This window comes from Anser cygnoides, chromosome 26, assembly GCF_040182565.1.
Source record: "Anser cygnoides isolate HZ-2024a breed goose chromosome 26, Taihu_goose_T2T_genome, whole genome shotgun sequence".
Taxonomy (NCBI): Eukaryota; Metazoa; Chordata; class Aves; order Anseriformes; family Anatidae; genus Anser; species Anser cygnoides.
The window spans coordinates 1,152,905-1,177,339 of NC_089898.1; the positions used below are offsets into that span (position 1 = coordinate 1,152,905).

At 46.4% G+C, this 24,435-nt stretch overlaps 1 protein-coding gene across 1 annotated transcript in view; it reads right to left on the reverse strand.

The window, feature by feature from the left end:
- Window positions 1-24,435, reverse strand: part of KCNU1 (potassium calcium-activated channel subfamily U member 1) — a 196,132-nt gene that overhangs the window by 100,667 nt on the left and 71,030 nt on the right. The window contains exon 29 of the mRNA XM_066983415.1: window positions 21,475-21,638. The gene's annotated coding sequence lies outside the window, so the exon portion shown is untranslated. The remainder of the gene's footprint in view (window positions 1-21,474; window positions 21,639-24,435) is intronic.

A 24,435-nucleotide genomic window follows, 5' to 3' on the forward strand; every position in this document is an offset into this window, starting at 1 on the left:
CAAATATAATCTTAAAACATTCCTCTGTTGTGATACCTTGTTTTTATGGGACAACAATCGAAGAACCGTTTTGCCAAGACCACTGCTTTTCATACTGCTGGCTCCGTTCCTTGCACAATAGTCACCCGTAGTCTAGCCTGGCCATCTGGCCCCTCAGCTTGTCCGGGGACGGCTGCTGATGAGCCAAGCATGTCGAAGTTCAGGATCTGTTGCAACCCGCCAGGTCAGCCGCTGGGATGTGAGCAGGCGGCGCGGCGTGGGAATGGCAGCACATGTAGAAGCACCTCTGCAAGAGCACTGAGGCTTTTCTGTCTCTTCTGAGACAACTTTATTTCATCAGAGCATTTCTAGTTGCACGTACAGAATATTCTGGGAGCCTGAATCATCCTTGACACGATCCCTACAGCCAGCAACACCCCTGCGAAGAAGCAGAAAATGTTCCCACATTTCTCTCCCTGTGGCACAACAGCAAATGGTCCCAACAAGGTAAATTCTGCAGAGCTGTTAATGACTGCACGAGGCATTGGGCAATCAGAGCTACATTCTCTCCTGAAACATCCCATCAACAATCAGAACTGCAAGTCTAATGCTGTCCTTGCCACCAAAACAAAAATAAGCTTCTGGTTTAAGCAGAGCTTGAATGCCCCTATTCCCCTTCTCTCCAGCCACCCAGGAGAAAAACAAACAAACAAAACACAAGAAACCACCCGAGGGGCTGACGGGAGGTGCTCCAGAAGCCTCTGCTCTGTAGTCCAACCCTTCTTTTTCCTTTTCTGTTGAAACAAATGGAACACGGAAATTGGGGAAACTCGGAACAAAGTCAATTGGAAGCGACAGACCTGAACCCCACCACGATAAATCGGTAGCGCTGAATTGCCTTCGATGGAGTCACACTGCTCTGCAGCAGCAGAGAATCTGGTGCGTCACCGATTATTAAGTGTATCGATCCTCAGAGAGGATGTAACCGAGCCCAGGATTCAGTCCCCAGCCCTGCAACGCAATGGTTGCACCGGCCAACTCCCCGCAGCATCAGGCCTGGGGGAGCTATAGCGAGCAGCCAGTAAATCAAGGTGTGCGAGGGAAATAGTATCATTACTTCTCACGTGTGCATCTGAGCAAGAAGCGCCTGATAAAAAAAGACCCATTTGCCATTGCAACTATATCAAACCTTCTACAAAAAGTCACTTTGAGGTCACTGTTTTTGTCCAGTATTTCAATACATTAAATGCAATTACTTCATTGTTGATTTACCTGTCATTAGAGGCATGTGTTTGAACATGATTTATTGAGTGAGTTTTGTGCCAGTTGACTTGCAATAGATTGCACAATATTCAAAAAGGCTCATTTGCTTGGCATTACATTAGAAGCACGGTGATTGCAACACAAAGCAATGTAAATGAGTTCTGAGAGGCTCCATCATTCATGTTGTCATGTACTGAATCCTATTATTATTTATTACCATAATTGTACTGTGTTTCCTGGGGCGATAAATTAGGACTGATGGGTCCCGCTGACAGCCAAGGACTGGACTCGCTCTATATAATTTAATAGGGATACTGTTGGATCTCAGCTTGGAGGGGACTTAGGGAGGAATTTAGTAACTAAGCAAAATCTTTTCTTAAAAAAATTAAAAATAAAATAAAAGCAGTGAGTTTGTGTTGGCTTTTTTTTTTTTTTTCCTTTTCCTCTCCCTTGGCAGCAATTTAAGTCTTGATAAAAGCTGCAAAGGAAATGGGAGCACTCTGTCTTTCATAATAGGATTGTTAAAAAAATCACTGCCCTGTGTCACAATCTGTTTTATGCTCCCTGCTGACAGGCAGCCTCACCACGGCTGGGAACAGAGGGACGGGGATGACTTAAAGGGATAGCAATGACAGCTTCTGACCTCTAGCACAGCAGCGCAAATCCAACCCACGGCTGCAAGCAGGAGCTGTTCCTAACTGATGTCTGTGGGGAATGGGTGAGGTTATCCCAGCCCCTTGCATACAAGCGTTCATAAAATGTCATCAAAAAACAGCTTTTTGACCAGCCTGGCAGATTTTGATTCTCACCTACGTTCTCTCTGAGCTCAGTGCAGTCGCTGAAGACCGTTTCTTCTCCGGTTCGCACACCCATAGGCCTCCTTCCGAGGGCTTGGCATGCAGTCTGAGGTACTCTTTTGATCAGGGAGCTTCATGAGATATATATATATATGAAATAAGTTTGATAACGACCTCAGCTGAAGCCTGTTTCTTCTGCTGAAGACTTCTTCTCAAGTGGCCAAACTCCCAAGCCCCGAGGGGCCAATGCAGGACTCTCAAACAGCCCTAAAAACCCTTACAAAGAGCAAACGCAGCACACGGGGGGGACCGCAGCGTATTTCACAGCCGCTACCTGCTGAAACCAAGCAGCCTGCTCCTCCTCTAACTTCAGGGTGCCAAACGCAAGGGGTCACAAACCTTGGCTATTAATTATTCTTCAACCAGCACAAGCTTTCTGACTCGGATGAGTGCAGTGACAACCTCAAAGCCAGGGCAGGGTGTGCCTGGCTGTGCTGGGATGTTACGCCGGCCGCCCGTGGCATTGCAGCGAGCTGTGACGCCGTTTTATTCCTGGCCCAGCTGGGACAAACCTTCCCTGTTACCGAAAGGAAAAACCAAGCAAACTATTTACATAAAGGGCTGAGGAATTAAAACTGTGACCTTTCCCCCTTCTCTTTCAATTTAGAATGAGAAAACAACAGTAAAACCAACACGGGGCCGCTTCCCTTCCCACACACCACAGGACTAGATCTCAAAGCGTGCAGAACACAAAGTCAAGGAGAAGAGTTGCACCAGTCCTTAAGCCACAGGTCGGCCTTCAGCAAAGCCCAGCACCTGACGGGCACACGGTGCTCCGAGACCCTGGGGAAGGTCTGGCTCTGCAGCTCTGCCTCCCACGAAATTCTCTGCTCCCTGTTAGCGCGGAGCGCCAGCAAATCCCACTGTGTGCCTTCCGTTTCACTAAAGCCCTCAGAGAAAGGTGTTCAGCAAAACACAGGCCTAGGATAGGCCCGGATTTTAGTCTGTAACCTCCTGAGGTCTCGTTTTCCCTTTAGGCTATTTTCATACCAACTTAATTCTGTGGCCCTGGCAGAGTGATTTCTGATTGACAGTGGGGAGGTATGATCACAACCAGGGGCCCTTTTGAATGGCTTTCATTTCAGAGCAATCCCGTGCTGATGTGAAGCCGCAGCATTAGCCTTTGTGATCGTTTTGTAAGCATAATGCCTGGGAACTTTGGAAACCGACTGCTCACACAGCAGGTACCCGGTCCTTCCCTTCCACACCTGAGGCGACAGCAGGCAGCGTCCTGCACTCCCTGCAAGCTGGGGGCTTCTCTTACAGCATGGCCCTAAAGGTTCTTTGGATTTTTGATACTGTTTAGCTTATGGCCATGTTAATATGAAGAATTAACCCAGAAAGTGGCTTTTTAGCATGATAAAACCCCAGCTGTGCTTTGTTCCTAAAGCCAGGGAAGGTGAGAGCACTTCTGGCGCTGAGCTGCAGTTCTGAGCGTTGCTTCTGGGAACTGATCAAACCTTCTTGTGTCGTGGTCGCTCCCCGTTATAATAATGCTTATTCATCAAATCGGGCTGTGAAGGATATTCATTAGCTAAATTACAAGGTTATTAAGGCCAATAAGATGGAAGTGTTGTATTAGCACTGCTATTGCTTTGCTTGAAACAAACAGAAATAATCTCAAACCACTGCAGCAACGCTCCATCCTCAGAGCTAACGGACAGAGCCCCCCCACGAAGACACAGAAACACCATGTATGGACTCGCCATTAGAAAGAAGCTAAAGCTTGCGTATCCTGAACAAAAAAGACGAGAAGCACTCTGAGATTGCTCTTGGTAAGGCAGATAGAGGATCCTATAAGCATGACAGGTGAATGGGGAAAGCGTGCCTCAGGCTCTAGTATCCAGATTAAGATTCAACAATAAAATTCTTCTTCTTTCCATGCTTTTAACCACCACCAATCCTCAATCTTTCTACTACGCTTTTTGTAAAGAGACTCAGAGCTGCAGAACCTCAGAACTGTTGGATTAGAACAGGTTAATGGTCCCTACAGTCCTGTACGTTGTATTTGTGAGCAGCCAAACGTCCATAAATCCTCCTAGTGGACAATTTTATGGAATAATCAACACATCATGGATATTTCCTTCTAACCTTCCCCGAGTTAGTAACTGGCTTATGCCACGAGGCATGAGAGCTTATTGACTGGATCCATCTCTTGTTCAAGTCAATAGATATCTGTCAATTCAGGTCAATTCAAATTAGATTTTATTGACAGGAGAAGCTACACAAAACGTTGCCAAGGTGTAAGAAAATGACAGCACACCCCTACCTTCCTTGAGACATCTGTCAGTGAGACAGATACAGCCTGCAATGTTTTTACAGAGAGACTTACTTGCAGCTTCCCCAAACAGAAATTGTCCTCGATTGAGCTGCATTGACTTCACCGAGCCGAACTGTGCTGAGCATAAACAAAATCCATCCTGTTTCGCTGTGGACACCATCAAGTAGTGTGAGTGCATTAAAATGCTAAGGGTGTAGACCCACTATTATTTTAGAAATGGGGCTGCGTAGATATCCTTCTGCCAAAAAGCACCAAGCAGCATCCCCAAACACAAAAACCCCGGAGCAGAGCCTGCACCTACAGCTGTTAGATAATCAGCATCCCTGCTCCCCCTCCCTCCCCGCTGATTGCTGCTCCGGCTCATATTCCCTCTACCCCATGCAGACATATGAAACTTGTCACTCAGACTTCAAAGGCGCTTTTCGCTCACCCTTCTGCAGCGGTGACACATTTTTGGCCAAGCACATCACATTAATAGAATTTGCTGTCAAACAAGAAGGCTTGCAAACAATGGAAGGATTGTACACTGTGCAGCACGGCTGATGGGCAGATCACCAGGTAACCTGATGCAAGAGCTATAAAATATCTCAAAGACACAAGCAAAAAGCACAGAGCCTAGTTTTGCAAAGAGACGTGTGGTTTGTAGAGGTTTGGTGGGGTGTTTTTTTTGGTATATATTTTGGAACAAACCTTGGCATTGGACTTCTTTGGGTTTCCAAGCCCAGCTTCAGCTCAACATGCACATTTCCTCAAACACTGCAGTGTTTCCTTGTTTTCTCCGGTGCCTTCTTCTCTCGCACATACTCATCTTTCATTTCATTACTTGAAACAAACCATGGGCCAAGATCTGCCGGCCTCATAGAATCCATGAAAATATTTTAAACGTGCCATGTTGCACTGTAACCTGGCCAGAAACAGCGTGCTGCTCACTAGCAACTTTCACCATAGGACAAAAAAGGCTCTGCTTTGCATTACACTGTTCATGCTGTGGTTGAACCCCAGAAGGAGTAACAGGGACCACTTTTGTGAGACCTAGCACGTTGCAACAGAGACCGGGTGAGCGAGAGGCGCGCACCTGAGCCTGCTGTCCATGGGGATGCGCCCCCGAGAGCTTTCCCAACAGAGCTCGTGGTGCTCTGGGCGATGATTAATGAGAGCTTGTGGTTGGAGCTGAGTAACTGTGACTTTTTTTTTTTAAAATATATAAATCACTGGTAAGCTAGCATATCAAGAAAGATGGCAAGAAGAAAGGGGAAGAGAAAGAAAACTATGCATGTGTCACTAATCCCAGCCCAATCCAACAACTAGCTGGGTGAGTGACCCCAAAGGGTTTTATTTTGTCCAGGGTCTCTGAAGAGGCCAGCAGCTCTCTCAGCTGCAGTGCCTGGGCACCAGCGGCACTCGAGACGCTGTAAGAAACTCCTACAGGGATATCAAGCCCGTACTAAAATTATCTCCCTGATGTAGGGATTGGATCTTGCTTCGAGGCACGGAGCGCAGGGAACGAGCGCAGAGCTGCCCCGTGCCAAGGGCAGCGCTGGCAGGTTCAGAGCCTGGATCTCGGCAGCCGCACCAGGAGGGGGCTTTGCTGCAGCCCTTGAAGGACGAAGCAGGACCATTTCTCCAGCCTCCGCGCGCCTCCTCTGGTGCCTGTGGAGCGAGGGAGAGCCCTGCTCTGCTCAGCAGGTTCTGGTAAGCAAGGCGAGGACAGGTCAGAGCCACTGGAAGCACCTCCGGCTTCAGCCGTGCAGGCCACTGAGCACCCATTAGATAGCAAGAATTTTGGCTCTTAGTGACCTGGCCAGGATTTAAATCGGTGACCTCGCAATCAGAGACCGCACACCCCATTAGCCACCTCGGCTGCCTCCGAAAGGGACGTTTCGAGCAGCTTTGGTGAGCTCCCGTAATCGATACATCCTTCCCCCCGTCTCCAGGAATATTACTGCGATGCGAAGTATGACTGACTGGAGAGACGAAGATATTAAGCATGTGTCTTTGTCAGTTATGGCCATTATCATTAGCAGACTAGCTACTATTCCCTATATATTCCTTTTAGAACCGTTTACAGCTGAAACATTTTTAATGGCTCGATGAATATGAATGCAACATTTATAACCATTTACACATATGAGACTTTGGGGCACATCCATCTTTCATTGCAGGCACATAACCTCCCATTACCGCGCTGTCACACTGAGGAGTAAGTGGGGAGAAGAGGACCCCACTCCGTAGTGAAAGATGAGGACATTATTTCTGCCTGTTTTGTAAAACACATTTTCAGAAATCTCCCTTGTTGTCATCACAGACTTCTCTCCACAGTCACACACGTATTTGGACTCTTCATACTTCCATTAACAATGGGAAAATGCAGGCCGTTACATCTGTTAGCAGACATAATTTTAGACAAATACAACTTCTTATCAAATAAGCCTGCAATAAATGTTTCATGAACAGAACCCTTCAATAGAACTCCCAACACTAATTTAATGAGAAGTATCAAATGAAATTTTTTTTTTTTAATTCTGATATCTCCCCTGAGACAAATGATACTTTGCAGGCCTATTTTTAACAAATGAATTATTGACTTAAACTGGCACAATTAATCACAATATAATGGGATCAGGGGATGTTAGAGGCTCATTCAGCACGGCAGATGATGAGTACTGACTCTTCCAAGAAATGAGGCTCTTTAATCACTCCCAGATTAACAGCTACATGCTTTCAAATTTCAATCACAGGGCCCTGGCAGTGTGGAATGAAAAGGGCCTGCTCCAGGAGGAAGGAAGAAAGCAGGAGGATTTCTCACCCCACGAGAGCCCCGATGCTCGCTTGCCCAGAAACCAGCACTTTACTTCCCTCGGGAAAGGACAGGATCTAAATCACGCTGCATTTCTGTGAACTCTTCCTTCCCATCCTTATCAAGTAAAGGCTCTGATTTCAGGGGGATCGAGCACGTTTGTTTCCCATCAGCCTGTTCAACACCTGCTGTTACGGGAAAATCAGCAGGATGTAATAGAAAAACCCCTCTTAATTAATCCTCTCCTTAAAAGGATAGCTGTTCTCCAAAGTTTTGTGCTTTCCTGCAAAAGGGGCTACTACGATGCAGAGCATGCATACAAAAGTGATTTTTTGTTGTCGTCTTTTTGGTTTAAATTTTCTCGGGTTAGCTCCATAGGTTTGTAGACATTTCTATGATATACAATTTTTTCGTTTGTTTGTTTTTGTTTTTTCCTTTTTCCCTGCAACTCCAGAACTGGTTTCTTTATCCTCCCATGCCTGCATCCAAGAGCATCCAAACTCTGCAGGCAGTGGGCTCACAAGCAGCCTCCTGGCACTTTATTTCCAAAACCGAGGATCTGACCCTTCTGTTCAATGGGAGGCCTCAGGTTCTGAACTATTAAAACAGTTAGGACGTTCAGCATAGATTATATCATCTCTGGTCGCTCCAGACCCTTATACTCTGCAGATTGGTAACTCTTTCTGTCCTCAAAAGCATCAGTTCCACTTTTCTCTAAGCCAGAGTGCAAGCTTTCCATACTTCTCTTGAGAAGAACTGCATTAACCCCAGAAAACAGCACAGAGAAGAGCAGACTCCCTAAAATGCCGCTACAGCTACGTAGTTGCTCCCAGTGCCAGTACCACCCAATCCCCAACAGCAGCCCCCAAGTAAAACCTCACAGATCTGGGCAAGGAACTCTCCTTATAACGGTCACAACATCACCCAACTCGTGTGCATAAGAACGAGCTTGGGTATTAATTCCCTACAGGGCTTTACTAACCCACTGCGGGAAAGAGAAGTACCAGGCAATCCTTTTTAAGCCTTTGCAGAAGGGGCTTGTGCGCTGTGCGCACCACTGCCCTGCAGACAGGTATTGCACAAGCTACGTTTTAGGTCCCCAATATAAAGTACATTGCTGATTTATCACCTTGGCTTGACTCTGAACTCTTGTGATTGCACAGATACAAATCACAGCAGGAGCATTCCCAACACCAGTGATTTGATGCATTTGTCTTGCAATGATTGGGACTGGAAATTCTTTCAGCTCCCCAGACAACATTTGACCCAATTAAAGAGTAATTCAGAAGCTTTTGTGACAAACGATAACAAAATAATAAGTATAAAGATCAAGTTTTAAAGCCAGAAATGGCAAAGGAAATGAAACAAAATTAACATCAAGGCAAACTGAATGCATGTTGAAACTACACGGAAAGTCAAATACCACGTCTGCTTTACTTTGCTAGTCTTGAGTTGAGGGTTCTGTCTTTCCTCAGCAACAGTTAGTGACATCTCAGACACCTCAAGCAGAGCTTTTTCCTCCAGCCTGTGCTGCATGAGGTGCTTGCAATGCCCTGGAATCTTGCAAGGAAAAATTCTCAATTTGGCAAGAGACTTGGCAAGTAAAAAATGGGTAGAGAGATTCCCAGCAGCTGAACTTCAAAACAATAATGCATTCTTGTAATTTGCACTTATAAACACTTTTAAAAATTAGCTCCTCTCTAAAATAGAGAAATGAAAAGCATTTCCAGGATGGGTCATGTGCATCATCTGGCCTCATATCCTGCCTTTGACAGTGACCTGCATCAAATGCCTCAGCAAAAGAATTCAAGAAACTTCAGAGCAGGATGTTCAAGACACAAAAGCAACTCCACAAGGAGAGAATCACACAACCCACATAGCCATCTCTTCCTGGCCACTTAAACTTATAAACAAATGCAAACCCTGAAATGTATGTTTTAGCATTCATTCAATGCGTGTTTGATTAGTGTTTAGTGTTACACTCCTAGATATTAACATTATTTAGAAAAGTATGCAATCTCCCTTTGATGCTTGTGCAGAGAAACAAACTTCCTGGCTAAGGGCTGAGGAAGGAAATAATCAGTTACCTCTGCAATCATTGTCCAGCAGCGAATTTCATCAACACTCTAGAGCTGAGTGTTAGAGTTCATTTAGACGGAAAGGCAAAGTGAATATTGTCCCAGGCTACAAACCAGAGGGAAGGTAAACTCAACACCAATATTTGGGCTAAGGACTACCAGAGAGAAAACCCGTGTTTTTTTCAGGTTGAGAATCAGCACTGATAGCAGGAGGACCTGCTGAAGATGGTTTTCCCTCTTACAGGAGCCTTTTGCTGGTTCTACACCAAAAGGTAGCAGCCAGAGTGCTAAGGTATTGCGTTACTGCTTCCTAAGACATTCTCGTTGCAATCTTTGTCTACAAATGTAGACTTTCAAACAAACAAAACAACAACAAAAGCAAACACAGGACTTCCAGGTATTTTGACAAAGAGAATTGTCAGTTTTCTGTCCATTCAGTCCTGACTCTTGAAGCTGATGGCGAGTTCCTCGGAACAGGCCTGCGGTATTCACCACGCACCTTTAACAGCTGCACGTCCTCAAGCCAGGAGGAAACACTGCAGCTCCCTTTGTCCCTAAATCCACACAGAAAGGGGGAACAGCCATTTGCACTGGAAAAGGACTGGGAAAGAGACCGGGAAAGGTGGCAGATGTACCGGGCTGTGCCAGACTTTTTCCAACACGTGTCGTTGTCTGCGAGGCAGAGCGCAGAAATGGGGAATGGCAAACGAAGCCCGAGTGTGCTGCACGCGCCTGCGCTCCCTCCGAACCAGAGCCACTCTCGGGAACGGGGGCCAGCTCCTGGGTCTCCAGTGGAGGTCTGGTAGCCAAAAAACATTCTCTTCTTTATGTTAATTTATAGGCCTGTCAGAAAGTTAGAATTGATTGGGAAGAGGTCTTGTTTTGCCTATGGTGGGAGGAAATCAAGGGATGTTAGCAGCAATGCTGGGCACATTATCATCTGCTGGTTCCATTTAACAACTTCTCACAACATATGCAGTTTACATTATGGTATCCTGCACATGTAGTCTTTGGCTGAAAATATCCTCCAGAGCTCTGAATTTATGGTCATGCAAATACTCAGAGAAGCAAGAAACATGCATGCCAAAGAATGAAAAAGGAAAGCCTTCTTTGTTTCTGCTTCTAGGTCATGTTAACTCTACCCCTGCTGTGCTGCAACAGAACAAGGGATGCTGGTGTTCCACCCTCGCGCCCTCATCTTCTGCAATGGCAATTCCTCAAATACCGTCATCTTGCACAGATTTACTTGGCTTCCATGGGCAGCTGGAGCTGGGCCTCCGAGAAAAGATCTGCTTTCAGCCAAGCTGTCTTTTCCTCTCTCTGCAGGCCTGGCATAACAACAGGCCTCATTCTGCCACCGTTCCCACCAGTTCTGCATCCCTTGGGCTGTCTCCTGAGTCCCAGCAGTGGCAGCACAGCAAATGAACCTCCAGGGTCGAAACCCCATGAACACAAAATAAGGACTTTGTTCCCTACTGAAGCTATTGTTTTTCCTGGTTTTTTTTTTCGTTTTTTTTTTTTTTCTCCTTCCTGACATAAAAGTTCAGTACGACATAAGAAGAGGATTGAACTGAATCCCTTTGTCCTTTCTTCCAGAACTAACTTCGCTCTCAGCAATGAGCCACAAGCTGCTCCACGTGTCGCTCCGCAACGCCAGGCAGAGATCCTCGCCTCCATCCAAGAGGGCTACAGATGCATGCTGAGGATCCTGAGCTTATTAGCCCTCCCTGCCCAGTTAATTAACTTGGGCACAGCTCTGCTGATTCTGGAGTTGGGGGCTCACCATGAGCTCACATGCCTCTGCGTGGCGCTAGCCAGTGGCTGTAATTTTTGTCATAGTGGAATTGCAGCTTTAATAAAAGAAAAGCAAAACAAAAAGACATTGTTCAAAGACCTCCATTTCACATTAGGGCACAAACAATACATACACAAGCAATGCAGCAATCTGTCACCTGTCAGCTGTTGGCAAAAGCTTTGCGGGAAATTAATTTTCAAGTGCAATTTCAGTAGCCCGTTGATCTAACGCTGTGGAACAGCGGGAATGGATCAAACGGGAAGTGGACCTGCATGCTTCCTCACTGTGTTTTTCACAGAAAAGATGCAGCCCACTATAAAATTAAAATGTATTTATGATATTTTACCATCTTCGGAACTTTTTCCGGTGCTAGGCTGGGCTGTCACTTCACGCAAACGAACAGCTTCATGGGCTGCAGAGAAATCTCATTTTAGACCCAAGTAACAGGGCCCTCTGCTCTATGGAGCGGCCACTTGGAAGAGGCGGGTTAAAGCAGCAAAAAGTCACCAGGATTAAGTTTCTGGGATTACCACAAAAATGACAGCATTTGTCACTGACAGCCACATCCAGGGAGCGTTTCCTCCTGCAAGCCCAGCTAACCCAGGCACTGCTGCAGGAGGCGATGCAGCTCCGAGCACGGCGGCGTGCCCTGCAGGGCCAGAGGATAAGAACAGCAAATACAGCCACTTCCAGTCCTAACTTTTGACTAACCAACACCATAAATCAGACCATTCCTTTTGGCTACACGTTAACGCCGCTGCAGACTGGTCACAACTACCACGTAGTTCTATTTTCTGTAACGTTTAATTGCTCCTAATTTATGTCAGGCAGGACTGCACTTAGTATGTGAAGTATTTAGCACTGGCACTTTAATGTCATGCTTAATACACATTTTTTAGAGCTCTGGTCATTAACTACAGGATAGGTTTGAGCCCTGGATTTACTACACAGTGCTCCAAGGCCTGACTTGGCTTTTGGAGGATGTTGTAGCAGTCTAACCAGTGTTTCCTCACACGCAGCATATGCCCCGTACACGACACACACCTCATTTCTCAATTCTGCTATCACCAGGGAACAGCAGTGCACCTCTGGGTATGACACAGGGTTTATTTTTAAAAAGAGATTCTCAGCTGCAGAGACCTGCAAGCTTTCAGCCAACGTATAAATCAGCGTGCTAAGAAATGAAAGCAAGTTTATGCTTTTTGGGAATGTTTATTATTGCGACAGCTCAAAAATGAAATCTTGTGTTTGTGAGAAAAATACGGTTGAAGTTGTTTCTGCATTGATAAAATTAACCCACATTCCTACTTTCCTCTTAATTTTTTAATAAGCTGCTTCATTCACGGCATGATGTCACTACCTATTCACATCTTTACCAAAAACATTAATAAAATATTCATGTGTATTTTTGTTTACCAAAATGTCTTTTATGGGGATTAAATATTTCTAAAATCAGCTCATTTATGTTTTCACCAAGCAATATATTAAAAAAAACAACAACAACAACAACAAAAAAAACACGTAACTTGTGTTGGTGAAACTTAAAGAATTTTAACAGCAATTACTTGTTTTTTTGAAAACTGTTTTTGAGGGGAAAAAGCAAGTCTTTCCAGTTGCAGTTTGTTTATTTTACTTTTTCCCCCCTACAACTTTCTTCTGTTTGCTCACTGCTGAACACTATGTGTCCCTGATATCATCTGAACACCGTAAAAACAAATATAAATGAACATGTTAAATGGCGATTGCTGAGCGATCTAGCCTATCATCCTAAAATGGCCGTTTAGGGCAAATTCCTTGAAACTCGTGGATGCAATTCTTTTCCTTTCAAAGGTCTTGTCTACAGGGTACATCGCGAAAAGTTGAGACAAACGGAGCCAAGGTATGAAGCTAATGAGCATACATCAAAGCCCTGTGGTTAGATGAAACTGCAGCAAGCTACAGACGTGTTATTCTGAGGCAGAGCAGCCACATGGGGGTTTAATAGCCTTGAACTTCTGTTTGTAACCTCATACAATTAGTTACTCCTCACGGCTCCCCACACCGACAAGCCCTAAGCGTACTTCGGAGCCTCTGGGTTGCACGGGGTGCTGCCGTACAGCCGAGCTGCTGCCACGCTGCTTCAGTTCCCGGGGGCTGCTCGAGGCACTGGGGGTGCCCAGGGTAGCGCCCTGCCTTCAGCAGCCTCGGGCCCCCCAACCGACCCATCCTGCCGCTGCAGCACGGCCCGGGGCGGCTCCTGTCCCTTTCGGAGCGGTTCTGGTGACACAGCTACCGCAGATGGATGATGATGCAAACGAGACCAGAGGGAGACTGAACAGCTAATTTTCTGGGCTTTCTACAAAGTGCATCTGTTCCACCACGCTCTTTGCTGATTTTAGTGAGAAGGACTGGGAAAGTTTTCCTACAGAAATTGCAATTGCTCGTGCTATGCATTATTTTGATTAGCTGTGAGGCCACAATAACAGAACAAGGGAGCAAACCAAGCCCCCTTCCTCCTCCAAGCAAAGCGATGTACGCAAGCAGCCCGTGCTTACAAGCACAGATTGGCCTTTGTTACCAACTGCTTCCTGAAAACCTAGGGAGAAATCACACCTTTTCGGACTGACAGGTGACACGGTGATCAATAAGGGCAAAGAAAACAATCCGAGATCATTGTTCGTGTTGTTGTTACACGATTTTGGCAAACAAAAGAAAGCCGCCGCTGTCCGCAGTGAGTGACGCTGGCGCTGTCTCACGTTAATCGATACCACCCTGCACATCCCCTGCTCTTCCCAGGAACCCGCCGGCCCTCTGCGGGAAGCTGCTGACGACTGGAAGGGGACACAGGGAAGACATCGGTGAAGAATCAGGCACGTGGGACTTGAATTCATCTGCAAACAGGTGTTAAGTGAATCCCTCCAAAAGGACAAGATTCATTCTCTTGCTGGCTTTAGGATGAATTAGCATGAATTCATAATCCATAAATCCTGGTGGCAGCAGAACAGCATCCCTCCTGTTGTTATTTATTTTGAGATTTTCACTGGGGCAATAGCTTTACGTTTGACATTTATATAGGTCACAGTGAGCTAATAGCCATCTGCCATCTGGGGACTTTTATAATGAACATTGCAGAAGACTATGAAACAATCTCTGGCATTTCCGATTCGAACATAAGCTGAAATAGGGTTGATCTTTACAATATGCTCTGCTGTCTCTCTTCAGGTTTGCATTAGTCATTTGCCTGGCCTTGCTACACACACACACACGCTTGCACATATGGGAAGTAGTGGGCTTCAGCATTTCGTACTATCAGTTAATCACCACTCACATGAAAAAACGAGACACGTTACCTTGCGTTGCTGTAAAAGGCCCCCACTCACCTGAAAATTCTTAACACATTTCAGAAATATTGATGACTCCTCCCCTGCAGTGAAAGTGTGGGAGACTCAGCTACAGCGCTGGCTTAAAGAAGCGATGTGAAATCGCTTAAACAGCGATGTGAAATCACTCCCGCAATATCACAGTCATCCCTTAGCATAAACTCACCGCTCTGTTTACCCAAAACACACACCAGGCTGCAGGATGAAACATCAGAACATGCAGAGAGCCCCCAGGAAAGCTGCCACAGACGCAGGAGCTGAGACACAGTAGATGACACAGCTTCATCTCACCCTCGGGTCACGGCAGCTGCCCTCGCTCAAGCCCAACTCTTTTATCAGTCACCCGAGGCCTTCGGCCAAACGCGCCCTGGCTGAAACCAGGCCCCTCTGCAGGGGAGGCTGGGGCAGGGTGGGTCATGCCCTCACCTCTACGAGCAGCAGAGACCTGCAGTGAAAAATCCCCGTGGGGGGCTTTTAGTGCTATGAAATATCTGCAGCGTCACCCCTGGATCATCTGTGCCTACACTAAAAGTGCTGTGGATGCAGCAGCTGCAGGTAACAGGGAGCGATCGGACTCTGTTGTGTCCCCAGCTGGCGTGAGAGGGCCCAGGAGCATCCCCTACAGCTCCCCGCCGCCTCCTGCCCCCTCGCTGGGAGGATGCCTACAGGAACGTGTTATTTCCTAGCACCTGGGTGCACTGTCATCAGCTCTTGCAGATGGGGAATTGATGGAGGAAAAGATTAAATGACCCACCGAATGGTATAAGCCACCTACAAGAGTTGTGAGTGAACCCAGGTGTCCTGAATTTCAGGTCAGGACTTTAATGGCAATGCCGCGCCTTCTCCCAGTACCTACGTGCTGTTTATTTTATGACACAAATCTGTGAAAGGACTGGATGTGCTCAGATGGATGAGAATACCCCATCTCGATTAGTCACTCTCCAAAAAGCCTCCTAGGGGGCCAGGCCTCCTTAATGCTGCATGTTCCTCCTCAGTTCCCCAAGCCTCAGCAGGCCTCGGGGTAATAAATTACATTTGTCTCTGCCTTAGCAGCAGCAGCCTGGCCGAATGCTCCTTTCCATGACTCAACTCATGATGAAATGCCTATTTCCTGGTGCTGAGATCTGTGAAAATTGGTCTTTTCAGCCTCCTTCCTGAGGGACGTGCCTCGGTGAAGCGGCTGGGGGCATCTTTGATCAGATGTGCCTTTCTCCCCTCCTCTTGCCCCCGATGCAGACGCCTGGTCCTGGGGTGTCACTTGTTTGTATTATGTCTTGTAAAGATGACACACGGCGCGTTTGAAATCTAATCCCCTCTCACGGGGCTGTGGGGACGGGAAGTCAGGGAGATGCCTTAACGCTGACCAGGTTTTGACCTGGTCCTTCGAGGACTCAGGTTACACGAAACGCTGGGCTGACTCCGATAAGCGTAAATGTTTGGGGCTGCAACTTCTGCAAAGTTCAGCAGGTGACAGCTTACGCGACCGAACGCTCAGCTGCTGCTTGCTAACGCTGAATCGCGGGGGGATGGAGAGGTTGGAGGGTGTCCCGGGAGGGCACCTGCCCCACTCCCACCGCCACCCCAGCAGTCCCCCATTCCCAGCAGCGCGCTCTGGCTCTCCACCCAGGCACAGAGGGCAGCCGTGGTGCAGTACAGCAGCCTTTTGTGGACTGCGAGACTTCAGCTGCCTACATGTGCTCCAGCATGACTTCCTGAAGCCTTGCATCCCCTTTCACTGGCCTCAGTCTCACGGAGTCACTTTGCACAGATGCTGCTGCAAACAGGCATGGCTTTGCCTGTGCCGCTGCCTCCCTCTCAAAGGCATCATTGCCAGCTCTGGTCTGAGGGACAGCACAGCTCCATCCCAATGGAAGGCATAAAAAGATAAATGCTGTAACAACCTCAGCTCTACTTCTTCCACCACATGCACGTTCCCTCCGCAACAACACAGAATATGCAAGAGCATACAGTCAAGGCTGTGCTGTTAACCAGTGCTCATTTGTCTCAGCACCCCTGGTAATACATAACCGTGCTCAGCCTGTGGAGCACTCCGTGTATTGTTATTAATGTCCACGTCATAACTGCTTCCATAGGATTTCCATTACAGCCAAGGATCATCGTGTGAAGAAGGTGCCAGGAGCTCAGCCTGGTTTCCCCAGCAGGGCCAAGACCCAGCTCCCTCTTTAAATTACAGAGCAAGAGGGAGAGAGAGCAAATTTTCACAGTTTTCACAGTCTTGCTCCATACCCAACCTGCAGCACCACAGAAGCCCGTTTTGCTCAGTCTCTGTGCCCTGTCCTGCTCAGCTCCCTCTGCCAACACCTGAGAACCTGCCCTGTCCCCATCTCTGTGCTCTGCACTCCCTTCAAGCACTGACTCTTGCGATCTGATGTCAATCACAGCTGTCTTAATGTGCTAAATTTCTAAATCCACACTTGTGCTTACTTAATATGCTTCTTTGATCAGTGTAATACAAGCAAAACCAAGAAAAATGAGCCCTACCTCCCCTCCCCTCTCCTGAAGCAAGCCTCACGAGGCCTCAGGCTTGTAAAACCAACACAATTTCAATCTTTAATTTTATTTCCTTTATTTTCAGGCTGTTAGGTGCTGGTTCTGATTAGGGACATTCTAAGCAGATAAAGTTATTTTAAATAAAAAACACGTTGAGCTTTAGGAGAAAGTTTTAAAAAAACAAACACAAAAACAAAAACAAAAAACCACATAACTCAATTAGAAAGAAATGTCTTTTCAATGCAAGTTAGTGCCCCCAGTGTTGTGGACAAGGCTGCCAAGTGACTTGGGAAGCAACCTTTCTTTTTCGTTGCATTACTCTGATCAGAAAGACTTCATTTGTAGGTAGAGAGAATGGACTTGACTGCTGGATCCAAGAGGACGAGGACTCCAGACATTTTCAGGAAATGTCACTTCAGAAGCATATTCAGAGACAACTTCTTTGGTTTTGTGAGGCTCAGAAGTAAACGAGATTTCACCTAGACAAAGTCACTAGCTGGGTTTCAGTGGAGGGGGCCTGAGCATGCCCTTTTTACCCCCGTAAAGCCAAGCTGCTGCACCAGCAACCAGCAGCAGGACAGCTCTGCAGCCACCCCCGTCCCCGAGGCTCACAGTTTGCCACGCTGTGCTGCTGAACAGACAGGCTGGTGTTTGCAGCGGAGCTGCTTTGGACTGCTGCTGCTGCTGCAGATGAAATCAAATATGGCCCCGTGGCTGGATTTACACTGATCTGACTAAAAATAGCATCATGCCTTCAGAGCGTGGGTCTGCCAAACCTGACCCTGCTAGCACAGCTCCCTGACCGGTGTAAACAGGCTGCTCCAGAACAGCGCCACTTTCAGACAAGCTGCCTGGATTTACTGCTCAGAAATACGTGCTGCACACACGAGGCTTTGGGGTACCGCACAGCGTCTGGGGAAAACTCAGGACCACCATTTAATCCTATTCAATCTGGCCGTGAAATCTGCGAGTCCCAGCATCCTGACCACACTTCCCCATTCCAAGCAGCTCCTGCCTGCTCCTGTGACTGTGGGTGGCAGAACCCAATCTCTATTTTCATCTGGATGTCATTCTTGATTTTTACCTCTTCGGATGCATGCACCCTCTTCCTATCACTGCAGATCCTACAACCTCAAGGTCCTTCACCGTTCAGTGCCAAAATCATGCCAGAGCTCAGCTCTCAGTTCCTCACGAAGGAATCACCGGGACCTTTCACAAGTCAGGGTTCAGATTAAGTGAAGAAGCAGGGAAATAAAAGCCAGAGCAGACTCTTGCAGAAAAACAGCTCACATACTCTTCCTTTTATTACTGTTTTTACCATGGTTAAAGACAGACAGTGAAATGGCTGTGTTAGGCCTACGACTAAACACTCAAAAGGCGAGATAAGATGAGAATACCTTAAGGTTATCTTTTTAGGACTGGAAAGCCTGATCTCAGAAAAAAGGTCTCGAACCAGATTTAGGGAGGAGATGAGTACACTTATCCCAGACAGGAATTAATCCCTTTTAAGTGACTAGTTCTGTTGTGGTAACAGCTATTAGAGTATTATTGCTGTGGGAGGAAGCTCTTCCCCAGACCAGGGCTCCCCTGTGCCAACAGCCCAGGGTGGAACAAGACAAGGCCCCTATCGCAAAGGACTCACAAGCCAAAGGCAGCTCTGAAATTTGCTGCTAGCCACAGCCTTAGAAAACTGCCTCTGGCACAACCAGTTTCAAAGTCTTTTTTTCACTCCAAATTTTGCAGTATAACATGATTTAATTAAGCAGTCGCTAGACAGATAACGTGACATCTTCAAGGGGTTTTCCCCAAGTGCTTGGGAGTTTTCTTCATGACTCTTTGATGTAAATACAGAAACTTTGGTGAACATCAGGGGACTTTGAATCACCTCTTTTTCATTTCCCAAGCTATGATTCTCTTGTAACTAACGTTTTCCCTAGTCATGGCATGTAGGTAAGGAAGGCCGGTAACCGTGGGGTGGAAGCACACCACCCTGCAGCCCTGAGCGTTACTCCTCCTGGACCAGGACCTCATTACACCGAGTGCTGAACAAGCGCTGGGAAGCCAAATTGCCCCCGAGTGCTGATCAGAAAGTGCAGCAGACCAGTGCAGTTGCATGCACTTCAAAATGCTAATTTCTTTTCCCAATATGTGAGTTACTTTTATGACATCAGCGTTTTATAGCTGGAAAGCTAGGGGTTTCTCTCCAGCACGGGGAAGGTCAGCATCCTGCGCAGCCAACGTGGGCTCCTCTTGCTGGCGTGCCAAGCCAGGGCCCCGGATAGCCAAAGGCAGGTGCTCAGCTTTCAGCACGGACCTGGCCCCTTTCCAGTGCTTCCAGGTGGCCACCCCTAAAAGTGAAGGCATCTCAACACAAATCGCTTTGAAATTCTTTTAGCAGGACTGGCAAATCCCTCTAATTCTGCCTTTGCCACAGTCGTCGCGTACACGTGGGGAATTTGCAGGACCAGTGAATGCATTCCGCTGTGAGAGGGGGCGCGGGCCCCACACTGCCACGAGTGCTATTGTACCTCTCCTGGCAGTTGCTGCATTACTATGACAGCTGCAAACCCCGATGAGTGAATAACCTAATCGAGCCATTAAAGGAAACAGAAGCCCTCTGCCCTGTTTGATTTCTCTCTGTAATGATGTAAAGTGCACTTTAATGGAGTCAAAGTGGTCCTGGGCCATTCTTGTTAAGGCCATTTGATGCAGTGCTATTGAGTCCCACTGCTAGCGTTCATTACCTCCCTTCAGCTCTCTCCCCTGCTGCATTGTAGTTCAGACTTCCCAGCACAGTTTCTTTGCTGCTACAGCCCCTTGCCTGCATTTTGTCTACATAAATTAGACCTTGTGCAGCATATTGGCCTGTCAGGGGACTAGGAAGAAACTGTATATTGTTTCTGGCATTCCCGGGCCCTTCTGCCCCTGACATCTGCTGTGTTTGTGACAGGGAATACATTCCTGACTCATTATCCGGGCAAGCGGAATCCCTCCCTGACAGCACCATTAATCAGAATCAAGCAGTCCGGCAAATAAAAAAAGAGAGAGAGAGGGAGAAGAAGAAGAAAAAGAAAGAGAGCAAAGAAAAGAGACAGTTTCTAACTTTCACTTTTGTGTCATTCCAGTGTCTGGACAAGTAGCAATCTATCTTTCTGAGTGACAGCTCTGATGGATGGCATTATTTATGCTTTTGTGTATTAAAAGACAGTTCTGGCACCGGCTTGTCACTCTACCAGAGATTTGAAAAAAAGTTGAAATTTAATTTGAAGGAAAAGAGGGCAAAGATCACAGGATCCTGGCTAGGGAGTGTTGTCTGGGAGGGACAGAGACTGCAGTGGGAGGGAGTAACTGGAAGAGGGGCAGATGTGGTGTTTAAACAGGTAACTGCCCTTACAGGTATAGAGCTTTCTGTTTTTCCCTGCGTATCTGTATTAGTATCTCCCTGGGTTGGAGAGGTCTGTTTGTTGACACAGATAGGTTTGACGTTCCTTGGAGGGATGCACCGTTTAGGGTGAGATGGGCATATGCTTAATTTTCTGTACAAAATTTGTGTGTGTTTGTGTATACAAACATTATTATATATGCACATATATATGTGACAAAATGTGTGTATATAACAGGGTGTCTTTACATGCACATGTACTTACACAAATTAATTCTAAATATACATTTTTTTGCTCTAGCATACACAAAACACATACCTAAACATCCACACGCACATGAAGACAGTCACATGGATACATCCCAAGATGAACAAAATTTCTTCCTTTCAAAAAAATGTTTCCTTACTACACTGTTTGTAAGCAAATTTAAGTACAAACAAACAGCAGTATTCTTTAAATCTGAAGCATCTTTAAATATTTAAAGTTTGGGGGAAAAAATTGCATTTCACTTCACCTGGAAAATGAAGTTTGACTATTAGTCTAGCTTTATGTCGTTTTCTTTATATTCATCCACACACTGGCTAGCTGACTGTGGAATGCAGAAGTCCTGGTATGAAGATTTAGATGCCCACACTTCCATTCGTACCATCTACTGCCTAAAGAAATGACTGGTATTTGCATATGAAGTGCCAGGCTGGGAGCAGGCTCATACTGACCCATTTATAAAGTCAGAATTGCAGGGAGTGTAAATCTGTATCTTTGTTTAACTGTGCTGATTTATGTGCTGGCAATTGAACCCATAGGTATTTATACAGCATGTACCACACCGTATATAAATACTAGAACATGGTCAGAGTATGTTTCCGTGAGGATATTATATATAGTGGTCCAAGAGGAAATAAGCAGGCCATGTTCATTTCAAGAGCAAGCAGGTATATCTTTCTGAAGACTGTGCATTATGTGTACTTGTGCCAGCAGTTAATTTGGCCCTACACGTATTTATGTTTCTGCAGCCCTGGTGATAGGAAGAGCCTCCCAGGATCTGCTGTTTCATCTGCAGAGTGAACAGTGCAGACTTACCCAGTCCGAAGACCACAGTTAAATTATTAAAGCACATTATAGGAGTAAGACATTCCAAATTTAGGTGCCAACATAGAAGCAGAAATCTTACCTGGAAAAACTGGATCACGGACAGGATTACGTGTCTCTTTCTTCATCCCCTTCTGCTGCATCCTGGGACTGAACAGAGCGAACTGCCTCTAGTCCTTTGTGCTGCCTCCAGCCAGGGATGGAGATGTGCAGAGGCGCCCGTGCCATTCGTGAGGATGCGTCCACCTGAGTATAGAATTGAAGAGAGCCAGTTGGTCATAGGTGGAGCAAAGGTGCCAGCCTCTGCCTGCAAAACCATTCCCTTACCGTAAATGTCTATTCAGCTGGCTGCGAGCTGTACTTGTGATGCTGCGCACAGGTTTCTAAGTGCACGGGGGTTTGGTTTTATGGGTCAGATACACAGAAGCGATGGCACGTAGCTCCCTACAGTGTAACAACATGCGATGTTTCAATATATGGTACTTCCAACACTGACTGACACCTGGTTCTGACATGAGAAAACATGAAATAACTAGAAATGTAGCTATCATTTATAACTTCTGCTTTCGGATGACCCATCTCTTGGCTATTTTGACAAACATCTGCTTTGGAACCCATTAGCCAACATACAGCATTTGCTTTTAATTAATACAAATTTGTTTCATCCCCGAGTCTCAGTAGGTTTCACTTCCCCTCTCCTAGACTATTGGCATCAGCAGCCGTGGCCCTACCCCACCTAGCAAATCCTGACAACAACCACTCTGGAGACCCTAGATCCAGGGCAAAATCCCAAGCACTTCAAAAACTGCCAAAGTTCTTCGCTAAATCCAGGGCTGGTGTTGACTTGCAGGCCCAGCTGCATTGTTACTATCATCATCCTGGGCTCTCTTTCCTTCCTGAGGATAGCGCATCTCCTCTTCCCATCCACAGGGACTTTTCAGCTCTGCCTCGTTACACCACTCAGCTGGAACACCGTATTTTCAGCATATTGACTGAGCACTACGCTCAGATGGACAGACAGCGAAACTGTTAGGAGCATTTGAAAACCCACCGGCCCAGGATCATACCACCGGTGTTCTGATCGAGATGGAGGTCACTACAAGGCCTAGGACTTTGCTCTTACTTCATCTGAAAAAGATCCCCAAAGGGATGACATCACAGCTATCCCAGGCAATGAGCTGTCCTTCCAGGGTGTGAAGTGTGGAATAAACCTATTCTTTCAAGATCCAGAGCTTAAATTTCAAAGATCTGTGCATAATTCCCTCAGGCTCCTCTGAAACACCAGCCAGTGTTTTGAGAAGGAGCTGATCATTTTTCTACTCTCGGTCTCAGTCTGGGAGAGACGGGGGATTGGCTTCTTTTAACGTTGATGCCGTTCAGCTGAAACTGGCTGGCAGGTAGGGCAAGCTGCAGTCAGGGGATAAATATGCGCGGAGGTTTCTCTCTACTGGCTTCCAGAAGCATAATTTGGGCTGGTCAGTAACTGCTCCAGAAGGAAACACACCAATAATCATTCATTATAGCCAGGCACAGAAGAAGACAAGGGGAGTCCATTGTATTTTCAGTCTTACTGAATCTATCTTCTTGAAATCGTGCCGTGCAATAAATACATCCAAGGCTGTACCTCAGCTGGGGTAAGTGGTGTAAATTTTCATAGCTCCAGTGAAGACAATTTATACCCACTGAAGATCTGCCCCTTGATCTCCAAAGCCAAAGGAACATAAGCTCTTGCGTTTTAAGTGTGCTGGTTGGAATGTTTAATTCTATTCTGTCGTCTGTCAGAACAGCAGGCAGAGGAAGGAATGTATTGGTGTCATATGGAAACCATGGTTTGATGACGGACAAAATTAAATCCTTGCATTTGGACATAAACCACGGTAACACAAAATATGCAGCAAGTCAGGCTTGGTTTTCAATACTGAAAACACAAGGCCCCACTTGGCAGGCTGAGGAAGGGATATTAGTCAGATTCAGACATGGTTTTCTTTGTTTTATTGAAGGATAAATAATTATGTGTTGAGATATTCCAGACTTATGTTAACACAGTTGTGTGTGAACCGCAGCAGAGGATGCTGTGAGAATGGGAAGGACTGAAGGTCCTTTAACCAACAAAGTGCCTGAAAATCCTGGAAAAGTTTTGGGGTTTACTTCTGGAAAACAGTCCCAAAGTTTCCTCAAAATATATCTGACACACTAATCCTCATAAATTAAAACTTCCAAACGTTTGCTTACTTGATATTCTCAGGGTAGAAGGTTAACGCACTGATTCAGTACACACCACGTCTCCCCATAGTGTTTGTCTGTTACATTCCTGCTACTGCTGCCGCCGGGGACGCACCGAGCAGCTGGCTGAGCCCTCGGCTTCCACTCCTCTGCGCTCTGCAGCTGATCGCACGCCCAGGGGCTCTGGGAACGGAGGGATTACCACACTTGCAGCAGAAAGGCAGCTCTTCTCCCCTTTTAATGCCTTTTACCAGCTGAAATCCAGAGATCGCTTCATGGATGCTTAAGAGAAAACCTAGCGAATAGGTGCATGCCTCTCAAGCAAGCGGCAGTGGCTAGCTCTGGGTCAGACAAGGAGATTTTGCAAAAGTTTCATTATGACTTGGTAGCATTTCTTATTCAGTTGAAACAAATGTTTGTGCAGAACAACAGATAAAAATACCTTTAATTTCCAACAACAATTCTATTTCTGAGTGAAAGAATTCTGACATGGATTTATTTAATCAGAGAAGCCGTGGGTGCCCCATCCTTGGAAGTGTTCAAAACCAGGTTAGATGGAGCTTTGGGCAAACTGGTCTAGTGGGAGGTATCCCTGCCCAAGATGACATTTAAGGTCCCTTCCAGCCCAGCCCTTTCTATGATTCTGTGAGTACTGAGCATACCCAAACTTGCTGAACAGCTCCAAGTGATGCTCAGTAAATGACTGCTCTGCCTCATGCTCGTGGTTTGTTCCATGATCTCCCAAGGGCAGCCGCTGCTTTTTGTTTTAAAAGAAACCCCAATGCAACAATTGCTTACAGCAGAGGATCAAAGGTATTTC